The sequence below is a fragment of the Myripristis murdjan genome, chromosome 21 (genome assembly GCF_902150065.1).
Source record: "Myripristis murdjan chromosome 21, fMyrMur1.1, whole genome shotgun sequence".
Taxonomy (NCBI): domain Eukaryota; kingdom Metazoa; phylum Chordata; class Actinopteri; order Holocentriformes; family Holocentridae; genus Myripristis; species Myripristis murdjan.
The window spans coordinates 8959326-8981137 of NC_044000.1; the positions used below are offsets into that span (position 1 = coordinate 8959326).

The 21812-nt window shown below is 40.3% G+C and overlaps 1 protein-coding gene across 1 annotated transcript in view; it reads right to left on the bottom strand.

Moving 5' to 3' along the window:
• The window catches only part of gpr39 (G protein-coupled receptor 39), a 29565-nt gene that overhangs the window by 888 nt on the left and 6865 nt on the right, over nt 1-21812 (bottom strand). The gene's annotated exons all lie outside the window — the stretch shown is intronic.

A 21812-nucleotide genomic window follows, 5' to 3' on the forward strand; every position in this document is an offset into this window, starting at 1 on the left:
TTTGTCCTTGCATCACCCATGTGGCACAAAGCACAAGCATGTCCTGTTTTATTTTTATGGCTTTACCAAGCAACGTGCGCGTGAACAGATACTATTCAAGAGATTACTCATCCTTTTTTTTTTGTTTTTTTTTGGGTTTTTTTTTTGGAAATGTAGGTCAATTTGATATAAATCCCTCAAGCAGGGAAAAATATTTTGTTTCATCAGTATATATGCATGTGGCAGTAGCTGAATGATTGTCGCTGAATGATTGGCAGTATGTGCCCTAATGCATGAATTGTGGTTGATACCAAAAACTGACTGGAGAATGGGCCACCTTCTGTTTACATTGGGAAATAGTTCTACAGGACAACACAGTAACCAAATATTATGTTTTCAAATGTTATATCTCCTGCACAAGGACATCAGTTTCCTCTTGGGAAAAGCTTTTATGAAAGAACGGATATCTTCTTCTGTCAAGAAATTGTTGAGTGCACTATGGCGGAGATCACACTGCTTTTAAGTGGGAGGAAAATGAAAGAGAATAAGAATGTACTGAGAATGTAATTTCCAACGCCACTTCATAGTGCGCTGCAGGTGCGCCCCACCCCCCCACCTTTGGTCAAGCAGTTACCAAAAATTAGTCACCACAGCTCAGTATGCTGACAAGTAAGGTGTATCTTTAATCCAGGCCCACACGGAGGCAAGTATTTTGGGAGAAGCACTTCTTAATGTTTGCATTTAGATACAAGATGTGTCCAATGCAGTTTACTCTGCATATAAGTGCAAAGCAAACAATGTTCACACTAAAACCGATTTTGATGGCAAACTAATCACGCCTAGCTCCTTGTTGACGTTGTCAGTCTCAAGTATGAACATTTGCAAGAGACTGAAAGCATTTTCCAGGCTGTCACAGGCTGGCTTGGATTTCCCCATTTGACCACAGTCACTGAAATAAAAATTGACAAGAACCACACAGCGAAAAGAGAACACTAAAGAGAGAAAGAAATATTTTTTTTTTCCTCAGAACTGAAAATAGATACTGAGGGAATATTTGAAATGAAAAAAAAAAAAAAAATCCCACATACTATTCATGCTGAAAGCTGTTAAAGCTTTGTTTGCTCTCTCTCATGTAATCCTTCAAGAATACAATGGTGATGCATTGTGCGTGTGTTTTCAATGCGTATAGGGCCACTCAGGTTTGTTACTTGATGGTTTAGAGGCGTGAAAAGGGATTTGTTCACATTCACAAATCAGAATGACTTAAATCCAAGAATAACATAACATTAGGCGCAACATGATTTTTGTTTAATTACGGATTTTCCCTTTGGAGAGCTAATTCCATGAAACTGTGAAATGATGGTTGTGAATTTGACATGGAGATTTAAATTCAGCCTGAATTTAAGTCTAGCTTATTTCACGACTGAACAGAGTCTCCTCATAATCCTCCGAGGTGCTTTTCATTCTTCTTTCACTCTTCTACAGTTGCGCAGATTCATATTTCACCGTCCTGCAGTAAAAGTGACTCAACATTTTCTGTGGAGAGAGGGCTCATTAAACCTAACAAAGTAGTTTGTGCTGCAGGCTCTGGAGACGTGTGAACATTCAGCGCTTTGTCAATGAAAGATGTCCTTACAGCAATACATTTTTTAGAGAAAGGCTTTGCTTCAAACACATAAAAGTCTTCAGGAGGCTTCCAGTGAGTGGAGATGTTCTTATTGATTTTTTTTCCATGCATAGGAGCGTATATCAGCACATTTACTAAATTACAGGCCCACAGAATCGTTGTCACCGCAGAGCTGCAGACACATTGCGGACAAGCCGTCGTGGTGCTGGGCTGTAGGACTGCTTTTCCTCTGTGCCGGTTCCAGTTTGCCCCACTTGCCACCACAGTGATTTCTCTCGATGCGGTGCAGCCACATGACCCTGCTCGTCATGTACAAACACAGCTTCATTGCAGGGCTCGAGGCCAATCCATTAGCCTGCTGATATGACTCTAGCATACTAGCCCTTAGCAAAGATCAACCCATTACCCAGTTACCAGAGTGCTGCATCTGGTTACTTAGCAGTGGGGTCAGTCCCAGGCATCTCATCGTCACCAGTGTTAGTTTTGCCCGGTTGGTTTTCAAACAGCGCCGGCGAGGAGTATAGATTTAAATAACAGAATGACAGCACTCTAAAAAATAGATCCCTATGTCAACATGAGTGTCTAGTCTGGGACAACATACAAATTCAACTGTGCTACTTTTCAACACAGGTTAATAACAACACTGCTGATACAATTGTTACTGGTTAAATTTTTGAAAATCTGCTTTCAAAACTCATTCTGGTTATTTTGGTACAGTGGCATTACTATATCCTTCAATGGGAGAAAAATAAAATAATATTATTTAGGCCTTATATAATATATGCCCTGACCTTAATATGCGTTGCAAGATAAAAACTACAGCTAAAACAACCCAGTTGCCAGAATAAAATGCAGTAGTTTTGCATTTTTGCACAAATACATTGAAATGTCAATGCTTCTGAACCGTTTCTGAACCAACCTTAACACACACATTCACACCCACACACACACACACTCAACTGTAAGAATTATTATCTCCCTATCATGGGAAAATATAACTGCCTAGAAATGGCGACGCTTCTGAGCCAGACTTATAGTCAGTGTGGCCATTCACTTGCACAAACACTACCTAACATTAGCTGGTTAGCTACTTCAGCCACTTTGTCTGCTCCATTAGCCGCCAAAACTACTTGGTTAAAGGTAGGAAAGGGTCATGGTTAAGGTTAGGAAACATTAGCTTACATTTGCTAATATTAACTAAAAACAAACACTCATATACGCTGTCACAAAACCTGCAAACGTGACCAGGGACGCTGTTATGGGGGAAAAGTTAGAACAATTCCAAGGGCCCTTGCCTGACAGGGGCCCCCATAACAGGTAAAAACGAATATAAAATTATTAAGCCATCGGGTAAATATATATATATATATATATATATTTTTTTTTTTTTTTTTTTTTTTTTTCATGGGTCTCAAAATTCCTGGCGGTGCCCCTGAACGTGACATTTCACTGTGACATATCCTTGGTTTACAGGAATGTAAAATACCAACGTTTTCTCCTGGCACATGGACTCAGTGTAAATTCAGAAGCTTTGAAATATCAAATAGGACCTATCAAAATAGTTTCTTTGCTTTTAGTATTCCCTTCAACTGAGCGAAATGGCCAGCACAAGAATAAGAGTAGGAATAGTTCACCCCCCTCCTCTCAAATAGTTTGACTGTTCAGTAAGAGTGCTAAAGGTGATTTTGAAGACCAAGAGTGTTCAAATTAGCCAAGTGAAATATACGCAGGTATAAAATTGCTTCTAAATTTTAAGACCTAATAAGCTGCTTCTCAATACAGTTTGACATCTCTCGCAGTTTTGGCTTTTTTTTTTTATTTGAAGGAACTCACTTTTTTCTGCCCACACTGGAAAAGAGGAGGCAAGTGTTTTCATATTTCATGAGGCGCTTCACTTGTCGTGGACTTTCTCACGTCAATACTACGACTACGAGCCTCTAAAGGTTTTTAGCAGATGAGCTCAGGAAGAATACCAAATAAGAAAATCCTTGTTTTTAGCTGGGTTTACTGCCCCTTTTAAACTCCTAACACCATTTCATATACAATAATATAAGATGTCATTCATCATTAGTGAATGTACGTTACTGGATGTTCATCGCAGTGAAAGACAAATATGAAAAAAAGAGTTGGAGGGAAGAAGGAAGGGGAAGAGGTTTACATTGAAATTACAGAGGAAAAAGTGATGGTGAAAGGAGGAGACAAGGAGGAGAAGAGAACAGAAAAGGAAAATGACAAGTTTGGAATACAAATGTGTTTGGCAAGACATGTAGAGATAGTAAGGGATCAAAAGAAAAACAAAGTATAGGGTGGCAGCATATCATCTCTTTGCATGAAATGATAATAATCTTAAATAATGTTCCCATGCCTAATGTTTTCCTCTGTTAAAACATCACTGATGGTGAATGAATGCGAGTTTCTCGAAGTGATCAAGTGTTCCACTCATGACCTTTTCAGTACAAAACGCTCATTGTTCAACCATGATGACCCCAAATTTACAGTTTGATGAGCATTTTCTGTAATTAAAGGGCAGCGCCACCATTATTTTGAAATGTGGGCTCCCCTGCCTCGACAGGAGGTAATACCTCAGACCATTGTTTGTCATCTTATCCACAGCTGACCTTCAAAATCCTCAAAGCTCACTATATTCGAAATGAAAATGCCCTTGCAAATACCGAGGTGTCAGTTCCTTTCTGAAAAGTTGGTCAGCTGTGTATTTAATTGCAGAGGTTGCTTTATGGTTTTAAAGGGATATTTTCAGCTACACCAGAAGCCTCTACTGTAGCAGTGAGTAATTTACATAAAATTGCAACCAACCAGTTTGTTAAAAAGTGGGGAAAATAGATGCTAAGCAGTGCCATTTACGCCCATTGGGTTTATGAAGCCAGTCTTCAGCAGAAAACCATATGCATACTGCACAGAAAATGAGACATACACCTTTTTTTAAGTTTTGCATACTATTTATACTTTTTGTGCCCCAAAAATCGAAGGTGAAATCGAAGTGGATTGGGCAACGAAGCTAATATTGATGCAACTTGGAGGAATGATGCCTCCTCTCACGGCCTGGCCGCAGGGATCATTCATGAGAGGTGATGCATATTAAGTTGCTTAGACTCTACTTTTTTTTTTCACTCTACTTCTGAAAGAGACCCATTCCCTAAATTTTCTTTTAAGTTTTTTTTTTTTTTTTGATATTCCTTTACTTGACTAAAATAATTGGCCCTGATTCTAATCAAAGCTATACAAAATGTAGGTCCTACGTGAAAAAAATTGTGGAATCATCCTTTAAGATGGATTTTTTTTTTTCCAGTTTGGCTCCACTTGTCACATCAGCTCGTTGCTCGAAGTCAAGGCAGTCACCTGGAAAATTGGTGCTGCGTCAGCAAAGATCAGTGACATCCCCCTCATAGACGTGCGCAGGAAGCTAAAGCTGTGAAAATGTGAGTGTGTGTGTGTGGGTGTGTGTGTACATTCACTCCGATCTCAGGTGTGAGTGCAGCAGATTCGTTTTGCTAATAAATCGTTAGTATCATTATTATTAAAATTCCACTGCTGTCATGCTGGATGAGCCTGCCCCCTAAACTGCAATCTAACATGACGGCATCAACAGCGATGTCCCTAAACACACACACACACACACACACACACACACACACACACACACACACACACACACACACACACTCAGCAGCAAGAATTATTATCTTCCTGCCATGGGCAAAATATAACTGCCTACTAATTAGACAGCAATTAAACCAGACTATTGGAGCAATTAATTCCTTGTCTTAGCTGTAATTGGAGTCTCTTTGATCGAGCTTCTCAAGTCTTTGCAGGACAACAGCAGAGGAGGACGTGTGTGAAGTTGTGTGTGTTGCTAACATGAGCAGGCAACCATACGTAAAATAATCATGTGATCATAGATGAAGGACTTGGTATATTGGAAATAACAGAGAAAAGCACAATGAACAAGTTACCTCTCTCTCTCTCTCTCTCTCTCTCTCTCTCTCTCTCTCTCTCTCTCTCTCTCTCTCTCTTTCTCTCTCTCTCTCTCTTTCTCTCTCTCTCTTTCTCACACACACACACACAAACACAGAAATTCTCACCATGTTATGCTGAGGGAAAGCTGTAAGTAAGTTGTAAGTTATACAGTAAGATGTATGGTTTTAATTTCCATGAGCATACTTAACAAGTACCATTTGAAATACACACACAGTGATTTGGCTGTGGTAGCTCCAAGAGTAAAAAGTGGCTCATTTGACCCTGTTCACCCAGAAGAAAGTGACTTCATAGTACAGGAAGAATGGTTTGCTGAGTCATATTAATGGACAGGGATTATCTTGTGCTCTTACATGATGCACTATGAACCATATTATATTGCTGTCCATTGTATTTTTTTTTTTATCTTTACTCTGACTTATGCACAATTTGAAATAGGTTTTCCATAGTTTGGGCGCTTTTATAAAAAAAAAAAAAAAAAAAAAAAAAACACCTTTTCCTCAAAAGTCACATCCCTCCAGTAGTGGAAATGAATGTTTCAAGAATTTAGTTTTCAGCTTCAAATATGCCTTCAGGCTGTTGCTTGTAGCCTGGAATCAAACTGCTGTCTGTATCCACTTGTAAGTTTTGTCTCAGGCCTTTTCAGGTCACCTGATCACATGCCTTTGTTCTCTTTTGTATAGTAGCTCTTCTGTGTACTATTATGTGTATTATTATTCTTTGCTACTAAAACTGTCTTCTTATGCATAAAAATGCGTGAAAGCTTCATTTACATGCCAAATGAAAGAGGCCTGTCCAGGCGGGACAGTGTCACCTGGCCAGCGTCGGCCAGGCTAGCTGCAACAGGGTCCAGAAGGGTCAACTCCTCAACTCCACTGTTTCTAAACCCGTTTAGTTATCTCAGTGACAAGTCCCCTCTGGAATGAGTGAGTCAACAGCATAAGCAAACACAGCAAAAAGACCAATTTGTGCCCATTGCAGCTGCTGCAGCTGAGCAGTTCATTGGTTAGGCTCCTTCAGCAGGATGTGGAGACGAGTTCTGCTCCACAGATCCCACAGACATGAATCACTTGGTTGAGTAAACTTTCATTTCAATATTCAGTGTGAATGCTGAACTTCTCTCAGCACTAAGGGAAGAACTTGTCACCACTGAAAACCATTTGAATGATGCCATCTATTTTTCCAAGGACGGAAGCTGCTTCATGGATGCCTGCTTCAAACTGAATAATCAAGGGAAGTGAAATATTTCTACAGTGCCTTTACTGAATCTTGTCAGCAGCCATAATGGACTTGATCATGTTTCAGTTTGAAACATATGTCATGTCTCCATTAAAGTGTCACAATGAAACAGGTTAATGACCAAGAGCATTTGAGTGCATGATCAAATCATTCAGGTATTCAAGATGATGATGGAAACGTAAGCAGCGATCATCTCCGCCATTTGGATGCAATCAGAGCGACAGCAGTAGCTCATTTCCTTCTTTTACATATTTATTGTAAAAATAAAAATATATACAGTACAGGCCAAAAGTTTGGACACACCTTCTCATTCAATGCATTTTCTTTATTTTCATGACTATTTACATTGTAGATTCTAACTGAAGGAATCAAAACTATGAATGAACACATGTGGAGTTATGTACTTAACAAAAAAAGGTGAAATAACTGGAAACATGTTTTATATTCTAGTTTCTTCAAAATAGCCACCCTTTGCTCTGATTACTGCTTTGCACACTCTTGGCATTCTCTCGATGAGCTTCAAGAGGTAGTCACCTGAAATGGTTTTCCAACAGTCTTGAAGGAGTTCCCAGAGGTGTTTAGCACTTGTTGGCCCCTTTGCCTTCACTCTGCGGTCCAGCTCACCCCAAACCATCTGGACTGGGTTCAGGTCCGGTGACTGTGGAGGCCAGGTCATCTGCCGCAGCACTCCATCACTCTCCTTCTTGGTCAAATAGCCCTTACACAGCCTGGAGGTGTGTTTGGGCTCATTGTCCTGTTGAAAAATAAATGATGGTCCAACTAAACGCAAACCGGATGGGATGGCATGTCGCTGCAGGATGCTGTGGTAGCCATGCTGGTTCAGTGTGCCTTCAATTTTGAACAAATCCCCAACAGTGTCACCAGCAAAACACCCCCACACCATCACACCTCCTCCTCCATGCTTCACAGTGGGAACCAGGCATGTGGAATCCATCCGTTCACCTTTTCTGCGTCTCACAAAGACACGGCGGTTGGAACCAAAGATCTCAAATTTGGACTCATCAGACCAAAGCACAGATTTCCACTGGTCTAATGTCCATTCCTTGTGTTTCTTGGCCCAAACAAATCTCTTCTGCTTGTTGCCTCTCCTTAGCAGTGGTTTCCTAGCAGCTATTTGACCATGAAGGCCTGATTCGCGCAGTCTCCTCTTAACAGTTGTTCTAGAGATGGGTCTGCTGCTAGAACTCTGTGTGGCATTTATCTGGTCTCTGATCTGAGCTGCTGTTAACTTGCGATTTCTGAGGCTGGTGACTCGGATGAACTTGTCCTCAGAAGCAGAGGTGACTCTTGGTCTTCCTTTCCTGGGTCGGTCCTCATGTGTGCCAGTTTCGTTGTAGCGCTTGATGGTTTTTGCGACTCCACTTGGGGACACATTTAAAGTTTTTGCAATTTTCCGGACTGACTGACCTTCATTTCTTAAAGTAACGATGGCCACTCGTTTTTCTTTAGTTAGCTGATTGGTTCTTGCCATAATATGAATTTTAACAGTTGTCCAATAGGGCTGTCGGCTGTGTAGTAACCTGACTTCTGTACAACACAACTGATGGTCCCAACCCCATTGATAAAGCAAGAAATTCCACTAATTAACCCTGATAAGGCACACCTGTGAAGTGAAAACCATTTCAGGTGACTACCTCTTGAAGCTCATCGAGAGAATGCCAAGAGTGTGCAAAGCAGTAATCAGAGCAAAGAGTGGCTATTTTGAAGAAACTAGAATATAAAACATGTTTCCAGTTATTTCACCTTTTTTGTTAAGTGCATAACTCCACATGTGTTCATTCATAGTTTTGATGCCTTCAGTTAGAATCTACAATGTAAATAGTCATGAAAATAAAGAAAACGCATTGAATGAGAAGGTGTGTCCAAACTTTTGGCCTGTACTGTATGTATACATAAATTTAATCAAATCACCAAACACTGTCCTCTATGATTGATTCCTCTTCTGTGTAGTTTTGTACAACATTAATTCGTCCTAAGATGGATAATCTAACATATTAATTACCCAGGTCAGTTCATATTCCCATATTCCATTTCCTCAAAGAGTTTTTCTCTTCTCTTGTGTTACAGCAATGACAATGGGGAAAGTGGAAGTGGGATGATGACAGAAAAAGTAATAAAGCATTCAGGCTATACCTGGTGTTGACCTTGCTTCCTTTTGAGCACTTAAAGGGAAAGAGATTTTTAAACATCTATAACTCTGCATGTCTGTGATGTCCATGTGTCAAGTATGACCCAACCATGAAAGCTCGACTTCCTGTATCAGTGGTGAAACTGAACCAGAACACGGTATTAGGCAAACAAGCCCAAAAACTCCTAATATAGGATGTATCATCGCCATGCGTATGTGTTTGAGCACTTGTATGAATAATAAAAAATGGCAAACTTAAAATTGCATGTGCTTGTTTGCATGAGGGTGAGTGTTTGAGCACGGAGGATGAGAGGCTGCGTGAGCGTACATGTGTATCTGCACATTAAAACAAAGTGTTTCTGTTACAGGGAGGGAGTTAGCTGAGTAAATCAATGTCATGCATCACAGAAATGAGTGAGCAGATAATCTAGCAGCCGACTGATTGATCTCGCTGGATTCAGACATCAAAGGAAATTCTACTGAAAGTCTGTCTAGTGGATTATACGCAAACTGTGATGATGGAAGACATTATCAAAGCCCGTGACAGAAAGCACAAATATCCCTTGAACCCACGCGCTGTCAGAGGGGAGCGGACTGAAGCACCATGACAACCGAGGCAACCGGCGAAACCGAGAGTCTGAGACACACATGTGATCTGAAACACTAAAGAAGCTTTTTCTTGATTTGAATTTTGGTGTGTAGTATTTTGCATAATTCACGGCATTTGGAGCACCAGACTGGTTCAGCTGCATCAGGCCAATTCTGACAGTGCAATACAGAAATGTCAATCACAGGAAACTGTCCTGAATTACAAACATGTTTGTGATGATCATCAAGGTTTTATGGCACTCACTGTGTTGTCCTTTGCAGCAAACACTTAGAAGGTTAAAATCAACCATGGAAGGTAATTGCAAAGACGACACAGGTCTGCGAGGGTTTCATCCCACTCTCTAATAAGCACGCTGAACTCATTACATCTTATTTACATCTAAGCGTGGATCCAGCCAGAGCCTCTCAGCCTGGGAAAATCTCAAGTCATTTATGAGTCTGTCGAACACAAATAGAGGGATGTGCCCTTCCCGCGGCAAATGGGAAAAGAAGTGACGGTTAGTGATGTTGGGCTGGAATCCAGGAAGAGCGTGAACGAATTAATTTAAAGGCTAACAGAAAATCCTCACTCATTAAAACACTCGAATAGCTTCATTGACTCACAGGGGAATATTGTTAATAATGTAACTAATCTAATCATCATGCAGGAGGTTTTCTCACGGAATCGTGGGTTTGCTGTTGGTACATTGTTTTGTTTTTTAACTTCCAAAAAAACAATGCACAAATACACATCTCCTCTGCGTATTTTGAAGTAATATTTGCTGAACATTTTGATGCTGCCATCACAGCGCATAGATTTTGTGCAAAAAAAAGTCATTTTAGAATTAAGTATACTAATACACTGATCTGTAATATGCATGTTATAAACTGTGACATCTTTTATTCTCACTATGTGAAATTTTATTATTTCATGGCACCTCTAGCACTGAATTCAGTTTCCTGTGGTGTTTTGTTTTTTTTTATCATTATTTATCTTGAGAAATAAATCAGGCCATATGACAAATAAGAATAACTTGTGATGTGTTGTGACAGTTTGAGCGTAGACCTCATTACCTCATGGGAACAGTACATATGTCGTTATATTCTTGTTTACTTGAATCTTAAATCGATCAAATTCAGAATCTTTTAATATTCATCTAAAAGTCTCCAAAAGCTGGTTGCTTTCATTAATTCTCAAAAACAGAACTTTATTTTTTACTACATTGATACTTATTAGTCAAGAGTGCAATATTTGAGAATGATTTTGCAAAATGCTCATATGAAACTATAAAATATGTATGTGTATTGCTCACACACCATTTGGTAGGGTTTTCCCAAAGTGTTATCATCACCCCACCAAATATTAATTAATTTTACTGATTAAAGTAATGTATTATTGTCACTACTACTACAACTTGGCTGCAACCATTATCTGCAGTCCAAGTCACTTCCAAGACCAGGTCAAAGGAGTCTGAGGCCGAGCCAAGCAAAGTGAATCATATTCAAGTTGCCAAGGCCAATCAAGACAATACTCAGTGTACATGCTTTTTTCCAAATGTGAAAATACTGGTCTATCTGTACCCTTCAACATGCAACTGGAGGTAACTTAATGCATCCGATTCTGACCAATCAGTTCATAGTACAGTATGTAATTGAGGATCACTACATACACAGGTTTCTAAAGCTGAAATCCCTTCATACTGTTTATGATACTGGACAGGAAATAGACTAAAATAGGTTTCATTTGGCAGGAAAAAGTTGTGCTGCAACCAGTTTCTAGGAGCCAAGACAAGACCAAGTCAAAATGACACAGTATGAGGCAAAGACGAGTCCAAGAGGTCAGAAAAGTTGTCTGAAGACTGACACCAGTGCAGCCCTGGACAACACTTCACCTAATTGGATTCTTGTCTATGAGTTCAGCGAAAAGAGTGGAGCCAAAAGTGCACTTATAACACTGGACCCCCAGTCACCTCAGCTCACACCAGCGCCGTCCTGTGCTCTTGAGAGAAGAGAGGAGCAGCTCTGCATCAATCACACTAATGCTGGTGAGGATACTGGGCTGAAGCTGCTGTTGGTTTTACCTTGATTAAAAGGAGGTGCCATAACAATACTTTACTTAATAGGTGACCGAAATAGACCAGGCCTAAAACAATGTCTCAATTTCCACCTTTCTATTCATCTTTCCACTATGACACCCTGTGCCTCCTCTGGGCTCCTTCCCAGCGGAGCCAATAATTAGCATTCGGCAGATCTTTATTTCCAGCTCCTATCATACCTTAAGGAGCCATGTGGGAGAAAAATGAGCAGAGACTTCAGAATAGCGTGCCTCTGTAGGCTGGTTGGAAATGCCTCCTTGTCAAATATCAGCTAACAGCGGCACTTTACGTGTGATTTCTGTGCAAAGTGTCTTTCACACATACTCCAGGCTCAGAGGACAGCTTTACTATCATGAATTTCACTCAATAACTGATTCGCCATTCAAAATGAACATGCTAACGTGAAAAAGAGCGAGCCACCCGCGTACCGATGACACCCTGGTTTATTGATTTATCGCTCAAGTTAATGGTTCACCAAGGCTGGCATTGGTTTTGGTTTTGGTTTTCCCAGAGATAACAAGAGGTTGAGGAGTTTTTGGTTGGCAGATGATTTAGGAACAAAAGTGGCAACTGGTGCTCAGTCTGCTCACAAGCAGGTGACGTTGTTGAACAATTCTAACAAATATGATCCATGACTGGCCAATGGATCAAGAGATTCCCTATGGAAAAGGTTACACTTGAGCAAGAGAAATAGTTTGACAATGACAAACTAAAAATGGAAAACTCAGTAAAAGTGAAAGCTTGGGTAAAAATAAGATTAATTTGGACCTGGAGTACCATTCAGTTTTGGCAAGATTTTGGATTAGGTGGTACATAATGGCGCATTGTCATGACAGAAATTATCAATCAACTCAATGAACAATGAAAACAGGTTTCTATTTGGAGTTATATTGAATTCATGCCTGTGAATCAGTTACATCAAATCAGCCGATAAAAAATTAGGATGCATATATGCATAGGTGTAGGTTGGTAATATCAGACCTCACCATGTAGATATTCCATCAGAGGAAAACAACACCTCAGAAACAATAACAAATACTACTCCAGTTCATCAGTCAACCTAGAGGGCATATCCTCGGCTCTATTCTCTTGCATTTTAATTGCTTTTTAAGAGCGAATGTGATAAAACAAGCAATTGTTTGTTTTGATTGAGGTAAGGTTCCTAGACGCACTCAGTCCCAGAGGACATTAGACAGCTCCTCCTCCCCCACCTGCTCAGCTGTGCGCCGGCAGCCTCACCCTCAGCAACATCTTAAATGAAAAAGGCTGCTCATTTAGGAGGAAGGCAATTTTCCATCTTGTGCGGCGTGGCAGATTCCTGGAGGAAAGATGGAGCACTTGAAGCTGGTATTGATCTCAAGGCCAGTGTTCAAGCATCCTCTTGAACATCACAGCTTTTCTCTGTCTGACCTTGTAACTGTGATTGTCCTGGTAATATTTATGTCAGGTGTCGTGTTTCTGCCTTAAGCCTGCAGAAGTCGCCAAAATAAAATGTCGCCATTTTATGAATCTGCAAACGAATGAACATGTTGAAAAATCAGCCTTAACCCTACCTCCAACATTAAGTGCTAAAGTTTTTCTTAGATGCAAATTATTGCCCTGAAATGATCCCAGCGAGTCTCCCTCAGTCTTCCCAGAGTGTGGGTTCTGGGCAGTCGCACCAGTAAGTCTCTCATTTAATCTCTCCTCAAGGTTTTAGGGCTGCACACTGTGCCGCTCGGCAGAATTAATGGAGTCGCCACTGAAAGTGAGCGAGATGCAGTACATTAATTCAAATGTCATCAAGGAAACACCTAAAGGTCAACCATTATTGAAAAGACAGCGAGTCGTATATTTAATGAGGGCATAATTACAAGCGTTGCTAAACTGCCAACTGTTTCAAAGTGAGAGTACACATGCAGATTTTGTTTAAGAAAAATTATTAGCCGAAGTTGAGAATTATAGAGGGAGTTATCGAGAATCCAGGGTGTAAAAGTTTTTGTCAGCCAAGGAATTAAATCACCTGCTCCTTAGTACAATTACAGTTTTGTGCTGTCAGTCACTCTGTAAGAGGAGGTCCAACTTTTTTCCAGAACTCTTGGAATGAGATGTGGTGACAAATGGGAGACTAATGGCAAAGAACAAGATTTGGAATCGATTATCTCACATTATCAACACATCAATCAGTTCTCTCACTAAGTGCCAGGTGTTAGCATATATCAGATGTGCGGTGCCAAACAGTGTGAAGCAGATAACTACACACGCCCCCGCAGTTTACAGTAACCTGTGATTTCCCCTCCAAGCGCTGACTCACTATGAAGCCATCCAGTTCTCCCCTCGGCCCTCCGCAGGAACGTCTTGCCTGCCGCTTGCTGAGTGCGGGCTGTCACTCGCAGGACGGCTTGCTGTTAGCTATGATGGCTGCCAAGGGGCCGTGGAGCTCTGGAGCTTATTATTAAACTACGTGGCTGTCACTCAGAGGAGTGACAGCCACATTTACAGGCGGGGGGAGACGAGGGAGCGACGGTGGGAGGGAGAGGAAGGTGAGGATGGGAGGGAGCGAGGGAGGGGAACAGAGAGAGGAGGGGGTCATCAATCCACCCGCCCAGAGGGTGCTCATACATCAGCGGCAACAAATCCTCCCCAAGGTTTATTTTACACTCACCAGCCCATCAGTAAAAGGCTTTACAAGAGCCCACGAGAGCAGCAGAGAGAGGAGGCCGGGGACGCAGCATCTGTAGTCGCACACAATAAATAAGTCCCATCGATCCACAGGAGAGAGGGTCATGGGTGGCAATAGGGCTGTCACTGCGCTTCATGAGCTACGGCCACATCCTGGTGGCTCCAGAGCGGGTGGCTGATGGGACCCGGCCAAGAAGGCTGGCCTCGGTCAAAATGGGCACTGGCATGAAAAGTGAAGCATATTCTGTTGCTGTTAAAATATGGCTGAGCAATATCATCAATATTACATTGATATCATGATTTAAAACTGGAGACTGTGTGGGATTTTGGATATTGCAGCATCACGGTATGGTGAGGGGTACAGTAAAAGGATGCAAATTTCTGAGCTTACTGTATTATTTGCCTCTACCTGCGTGGTCATTATATCCACATTACTCGTACCGTTATTCATCAAAAAACTCATCGTATAAACATTTTGTGAAAGCACCGTCTTCCTTATAACATCATCGCGAGATTGATACCAAGGTATTTGATGAACAATATTGTTTATATTTGTATCGTCCAGCCCTATGTTGGGAGTTAGTGTCCTCTTAAAGGAAAAGTACACACACTCGGACACTCTCCAATCAGTGGAAGAGGCCTGGCTCATACTTGGTTGCATTGCTCATTTCTTTTTGTTTAGTTTCATGAAAAAAATTAAAATGAAGCAAAATATATAAACAAAAGCCAAGGGGTCGGAGAGGGCAAATGTTTCCTGGAGTGATTTATTTATCTGTAAAATAAAGTGAGAGATAATAAATGCATAAATAAATAGATAAATAAATAGATTTATTATCTCTCACTTTATTTTACAGACCCATTTGACCGAGCCAATATCCAACTTGGGCATGGCGTGCCATCAGCAGCGCCCACATTTGTTCATAATTTAAGTCATTGTTTGGGATATATACCAAGAAGGTCTTATTGCAAACCACACCATCAGGGTAAACACACCAGAGTTTGTTTCAACCAGACTAAATAAAGCGGGTGTGAAAGTGCCCACTCTTAAAGAGCATCACACCAGGAGTTATTTTGCAATGAAAGGTTGTAATTTCACAGTAGTGGTAGGAATAGTGAGGCAACAGGTTTTCAGCTGAGAAAAAAAAAACAAACTGGTATTTTTGTCTCTTTAACCATAGATTTGTCCCTGTGACTGTTGTAGAAAGACACAAAGCCTGACATTTACTATTGATGTAGCTGGTGGCTGAATGTTTTATTGTTATTTATTAAATTTATGTATTTATTTATTTGTAATCAAAGCTCAGAAGTAGAAAATATCTCACTGTGATACTAAGTCATTTCTGATCAGCTAGTTATCCACAGGACTGAGAAAATTCAATCACCCCACAACAAAATGAAAAAATTAAGTTACATGCCAAATAGCTGATGTTTGCTATGAAACTGAAATGAAATTTGCTACTGCGCACTTCATCTCCCTCTAACAATAACATCTCCTTTGCCGTCTTGTAAATAGCAGGAATCTGCCTTTAAAGCGGTCTGAGATCAGTCCTCAGTCCTGTCGTCTGCATGTCGCAGTGTGTGTGGGCGGTGTTTGACAGTTTAGACAATCAAGGGAAATTATTAATCTGAAGCATTTTTCTGTGAGTGACAGCACGCTTTCACTCAAATCGTCCTGACGCAGCACGTTCAGCCGACCTGGTGCTTCAACTAGAGCTGCGCAAACAGAATTATTTACTGGCTGACCCAGCTCTACTTGAGATAACTGAGAGATTTTTTTTCTTTCAAGTGGGTATTGTCCTGAATAAACACTGGATGCTACACATAAACGTGTGGAACGCACCAGAAACTTGTTAATATAATTGTTAAAGGTCAAAATTTCTAATAATTGTGAGCATCTATTCAAATGCAATTGTTATTTAGTCCAGTTAATGGCTTTTCACCTACAAATTGGACTGTACTCAATACTGTAGCATATGTGTGCACGCATACATTCATGTTTTAAAAATGTTGAATCCTGGAATCTGGATGGTTTGAATGGCCAGCTTTGTGAGATTGTGCAGGAACTGAATTTGAGAGTTTCAAAGTTAACGTTATATTCACAAAGGCACCACAAAGGTTTAAGTGATATGTTACAGAACAACAAAGTAGAGGTATCTGTAAGAATCTGTATTTTTTCCACAAAGTATACTCAACGTCAACGCATGTAGCACTTCAGCGTTGATTAGGCCAGTGAAGAGAAAAGGACTATCACAGCGCACATCTCAACTAGATTGAAAGCATTGAAGAATAACAATAGCACTACCTAAGGCAACCTTGCTCTCCTTTCTTCTTTTTTTTTCTCTTCTTTTTTTTTTCTTGGTCAAATGTTGGAGTGCCTCTTCCTTTCGCAAAGCCACATCTGTCCACCGACCGACTCAGTGAGCGCTCTCATCACGATTGGCCGTTAAAAGGTCACAAGCCAAAGGCTGAAGGCAGCAAAACAAAATTAATATTCATTTCACAAATTCTTGTTCCCGGTGACTAAAAAAAGTATCTAAAGCAATTAACCTTCTGTCCCAGACGTGATGTGTGGGCAACTTAACAAGTTTGCGCCCTGCCTTTAATTACTCTCCAAAGTCACAGAGCCCAACCAGGATTAAAAGTTATTTCAGGGTAAAGTGGGGCAGTGACAGGAGCGTGGCCACTTTATTCCACAGGTAATTGACATTCGTGATGATTGCTTCGGCATGGGCTGTTTTCAAGGCTGCATCCTGCTGGAATTTCAGGGCAGTGTACGTCAAGTCTCCCTGTCAGTCAGCAGCAATTACAACTCACTTTACACTCATATTCATATTCAGATCCTATTTCTCGCTGCAGCAGGAATTAAGTCAGCAAGAATGAGAGCAAATATAACGTTGATGCACGCAGGCTGTCGTGCATCTGCAGTAATATTTCATGATGGAAAGGATAAAGGCTGCGTCCCTGCATTGTTGCTGCAGTGGTTGTTTATCAGTTTTGAATCCTGAAGTAGCTCTGATGGATATGATAATGATGTGGCGGTGAGGGCAGCAGGGCAGCTGAGGTGGGCCTGATTACAATATGGCCGGGGCAATACCCATGTGGTCCTTGTAATATTATAATTTAATATTTATAATTTAGGAATATTGCTTAGTCATGCATAGCCATTCGAAATTAGTCATGCATAGCTATTCAAAATTAATGTGAGCAAAGGCTGACAGGCTGAAAAGAGCTGGGATTATCTTGTTGTATACAGACCACACTATAATGGTTTGGTATGTAAACCAATATAAACACATAATCCTGTCCTCATCAATATTTATTCACCTTATTTTTAATGGAAACACAGACACAGCCATGTTACATTTTTTTGTGTGAGAGACTTCCAATCAGTTGTTCTGGAAACAAATCAGTAAATGGCAACAACAGGTAACAACAACAAGGCCTGGCACAGATCCTAATAATATTGTTTTGGGTGTGTTATTAGAAGACTAAAAAAAAAAATCTAATAGTCAGTGTTTTAATAATTTTAGTCATTTTTTTATTCATAAACCTACATTTACAGACTCCATCCATTTTCACGTGCTACCCTAATGAAACTCAACTCTATGATTAATGAAATCAAAACAATCTCTATGTATTATTAGAAAATGGTCTGATCAGTGGAATTCTTAAAAAAACGAACTTTTGCTTCGTCTTATTTTATTGTTGTTACAATTGATTTGTACTGTGTGTTAATATTTTATGTCTAATCTAGTGTCTGCTCATTCAATTGGATGAAAGGTCTATAATTGTGGTGATTCCATTTGATTGTTTCACTTTTGGGAAAAAAAATAATTAAAACATTTTTTTAAAAAAGTCACTACAACAGTCATGGACTGATTTTTGGAAGTGCTCACACAACACAGTTAAATTGGTAGTCAAGCTAGTTAGCAGGGAAGTGTTTGAACGGAAGTGTGGCGCGCGCACACACACAGACACACTCACAAACACACAAAAAATCAGAAGTTTGACCAGCTGTTTACTTCTGCACTCTAAAATCAGGTGGATTAGATTCAGTATTTTCGTCTGTATAATTTACCTAATAACCCTGTGTACTGTGCACTCAGCTCCCTGTAGAACCAGCAGCACACTAAACCTTCCCAGCGATTGCAGACAGAGGAGTGGCGCCTCGTGCGGTCTGTCTAACAGTCAGTCAGATTTACACCTGCGGCTTCCAGCACATTCTACACAAAGTTTCTCTGGCACGTGTTGCTGCCAGTTCTCACTGTCAACTATAGTATTTGTGAGAGTTGGGGGAAATCCTTATTTTTCTGTTCAGCGCTTTGGCAGCAGTGGCACATGATTAACATTTTGTTGCTGTACAAACTTAGAATATTTGTTGGGAGGGAAATTAACTAATAAATGCTGCAGCTTCCTGCATAATAATCACTGTTTGGTAGATGGATATTGTGGCTTTGCATGGGATGAGAAAACTACTTTTAAAACTGCTAAAAATGTCACAGATTATTTTGGACTACTACCAGCAATCAACTGGCGACAGGAAGCTGGCATTCTGCACATTTTTAAATGAATGGAAATCCATGCGCTTGAAAATATTTTGAACTTACTCTCAACCCAGACTGCACTGTACGTCCCTTGTTAAAACCCAAACTCCAAATCCCCTCACATCTACTGATAGCCATGCTCATAATTCCGATATCGCTGAAGGGTGTTAAATATGGCAATAATGCATGGTGCAACGTAAACAATACAGTCAGTGGCCCTACTACATATTAATGTTGTTTATATCTCACGGCGGTAACAATAATTTCTTCAAACCAATATGGAGTTGGTCGACCCAGTCAATTTCAAGACATTTCTTAGTACACTGTGCCCACAAACATAATATTCCCAATATATTTCATTTCTCGTGGCACAGTATCACTACAGGATCTCTGAATATGCAAATGTATTTTTCAGATATGTGCATAAATTTAACTGACATAAACTAACTGAAGCCTTTAACTCGTTTCTCATCCCCTGCTTTCCACTGCTGATTGGAGAGCAGAGCTGCTGGCTTCATGGTAGAGCACGTAAAGGTGTGACTGGTGTGACTGTTTGTCAGACATGTGCCTGTAACAGGGGACAAAGAGGCACATGGCTGCATGGGTTTTGGTTTACTGGTTTTAAAAACACTGAAGGAAGAAGGAGCTGGTCACTGCATTTGCTTCACAAATGTTTTGGCAGATTTGTCTCCAAATTTAGGTTAGTGTGGCACAGGTGTCTTGTCTCTAGTCTCTATTCAAGAGCGTCAACAGTAGCTCATTAACAGTCAGCTCACTTTACCTAAACATTTAGCAAAGTTAAAGCCAGCATAGAATATGCAACACTTTGCCTTGAGGCACAAAGTGTATTGTTTGTCCTCCCACTCACTGTGAATACTGAGCACAACAATGTAGCCGTCCACTGGAAGTTCACCCATTGCAAATGGGAGCGTTGTCAAAATGGCAGTAAGAGAGCTTATAAATGTAAGTAAATTATGAAAACATAAGTTGTACAAAAGCTGAAGATGCACTTTTCTTGATGATGGACATACTGATGACTGACGCTGGATGCAGTCAGTCTGCAACAAGAATGATTCACTGAAGCTCACGGTGCTTCTCAACAGGCCTTGTGTCACATGTTTAGCTCCATTGTTTCACCAAATACACACCTCATATAGCATATTACACATCCTACCTGCCCAGTGTTAGTATTGCATTAAGTCTCTAACACTTTTTATCCCACTAGAGTACACAGTGTCCCTCAGAGACAGTTTGGAATAGTTTTCAGACTGCAACAACTTATTAAACACTTTTTTTTTTTTTCAAAAAAGTTATTGGCAATCTTGGTGAACCGTGGAGAGAGGAGTGTGTGTGTGCAATATAGAGAAAACGCAACAAGGGCACAGAGGATAATAAAACCAAAATGTGATGCTTCTTCAAGGGGCATGAAATGCATTTTTTTGAGATGTTAACTAATATACAGGGGTTGCCCATGATATCAGGTAATAATTGTATGAGTTACATCAACATTGTAGGGCATGTTATTGTATAGGTTATTCTCTTCTCTGCATTTTGAATACATCCAACATGCATGGATGCACACTTAAAATACTTTAAATTATTTTAAATATATTAAATTTACCCAGGGCTCCCTAATAACATAGTGGGTGTAACTTTGACAAAATATGATGATTCTGAGTCCAGTTTCTGCATATTCAGATCTCGACTGTAGCTCCAAACCCATAAATGACAGAAAAGTCATTGTTTAAGGTGGATGGTCGTGAATTACTGAGAAAGATCAACTCGTTAGACCCTGTCCCACCACCACAGCTTCCTTTTATCCTGGTAATTTCTTTGGCACAAAAGGCACTACACTTTCCCTCCGAGCATGAAGCCAACACAAACTGTGTTATGTGACGATTGCACCATAACTGGTGTATGAATTCAGCTGTGTGAAACTTTGGGCCACACATTTCTTGTTTAGGGCCACCAAGTCCCTGGGGCCACCCCTGCTCTACTTGATACCTTAGAAAATGTACAAATCAGATGTGTTTACAACAAAACAGTGCTGGATAGCTGACCACATACTGATTTGCCACGAAACAATCTGACATTCTCAAACACAAATACAATGGAAAATCAATCAGATTTGTCTCTGGGGAAATAATAACCTCCAGCTCCAGAGCAGCACAGAAATGAACTGTCTTCCACTCAAAAAGCCAAATTGTACATTTAGAAATGGAATCAGCCATTCACAGTCACTGCTGCAAAAAGATGAAAACCTCCAGTGTGGCTGCCTGAGGGCGTGTCAAGTCATGTGAAATTCTCCTCATGGTGCCTGTTCCTTTGTTTCCACTTCAAACACACCTGCTGTGCATATCGTTCTTTTGCTATAGAGGAAGTTGTGCGCATTTACCATCAGACAGCCACCACTGAACCCGTCCTCTAACAGAATTACCTCTCATTACTTATTGATACAAACAGCCAGGGTTTATTTTATGAACCATTCAAAGAAAATTACTCATGTTACTCATGTTTGCTCATCTTTCCCACAGCTGTGTAATTTCTGATCTCATTTAACCCCCAACACCTTCCTTTTGTTGTTAGATATGTAATTAAAAGACACATTACCTGCTCAGGGAATTATCATTTACCATTTCTATCAAGTTCCCTCAGTAATAATACATCAGCACTGAGTGTCTGGTTTGTTCTTATTCAGGCAAAAAAAAACTCTGACAGCTGAGTCCCCAGACCATTTGAAGAGGAAAAACATTGTAGCGCACATTCAAATTGATTGTTTTAAACTTTAATTTGGCAAATATTATGCATCAACAAAACACCCCACAGTAAATTTGTATTCACATTCCATTCGCCTAACCATTGATATCTCAAAATATTAATTTCCAAAGGCAAAACAAAGCAAGAATAAACATGTTGTCCCCCAGAACTGATAAAGT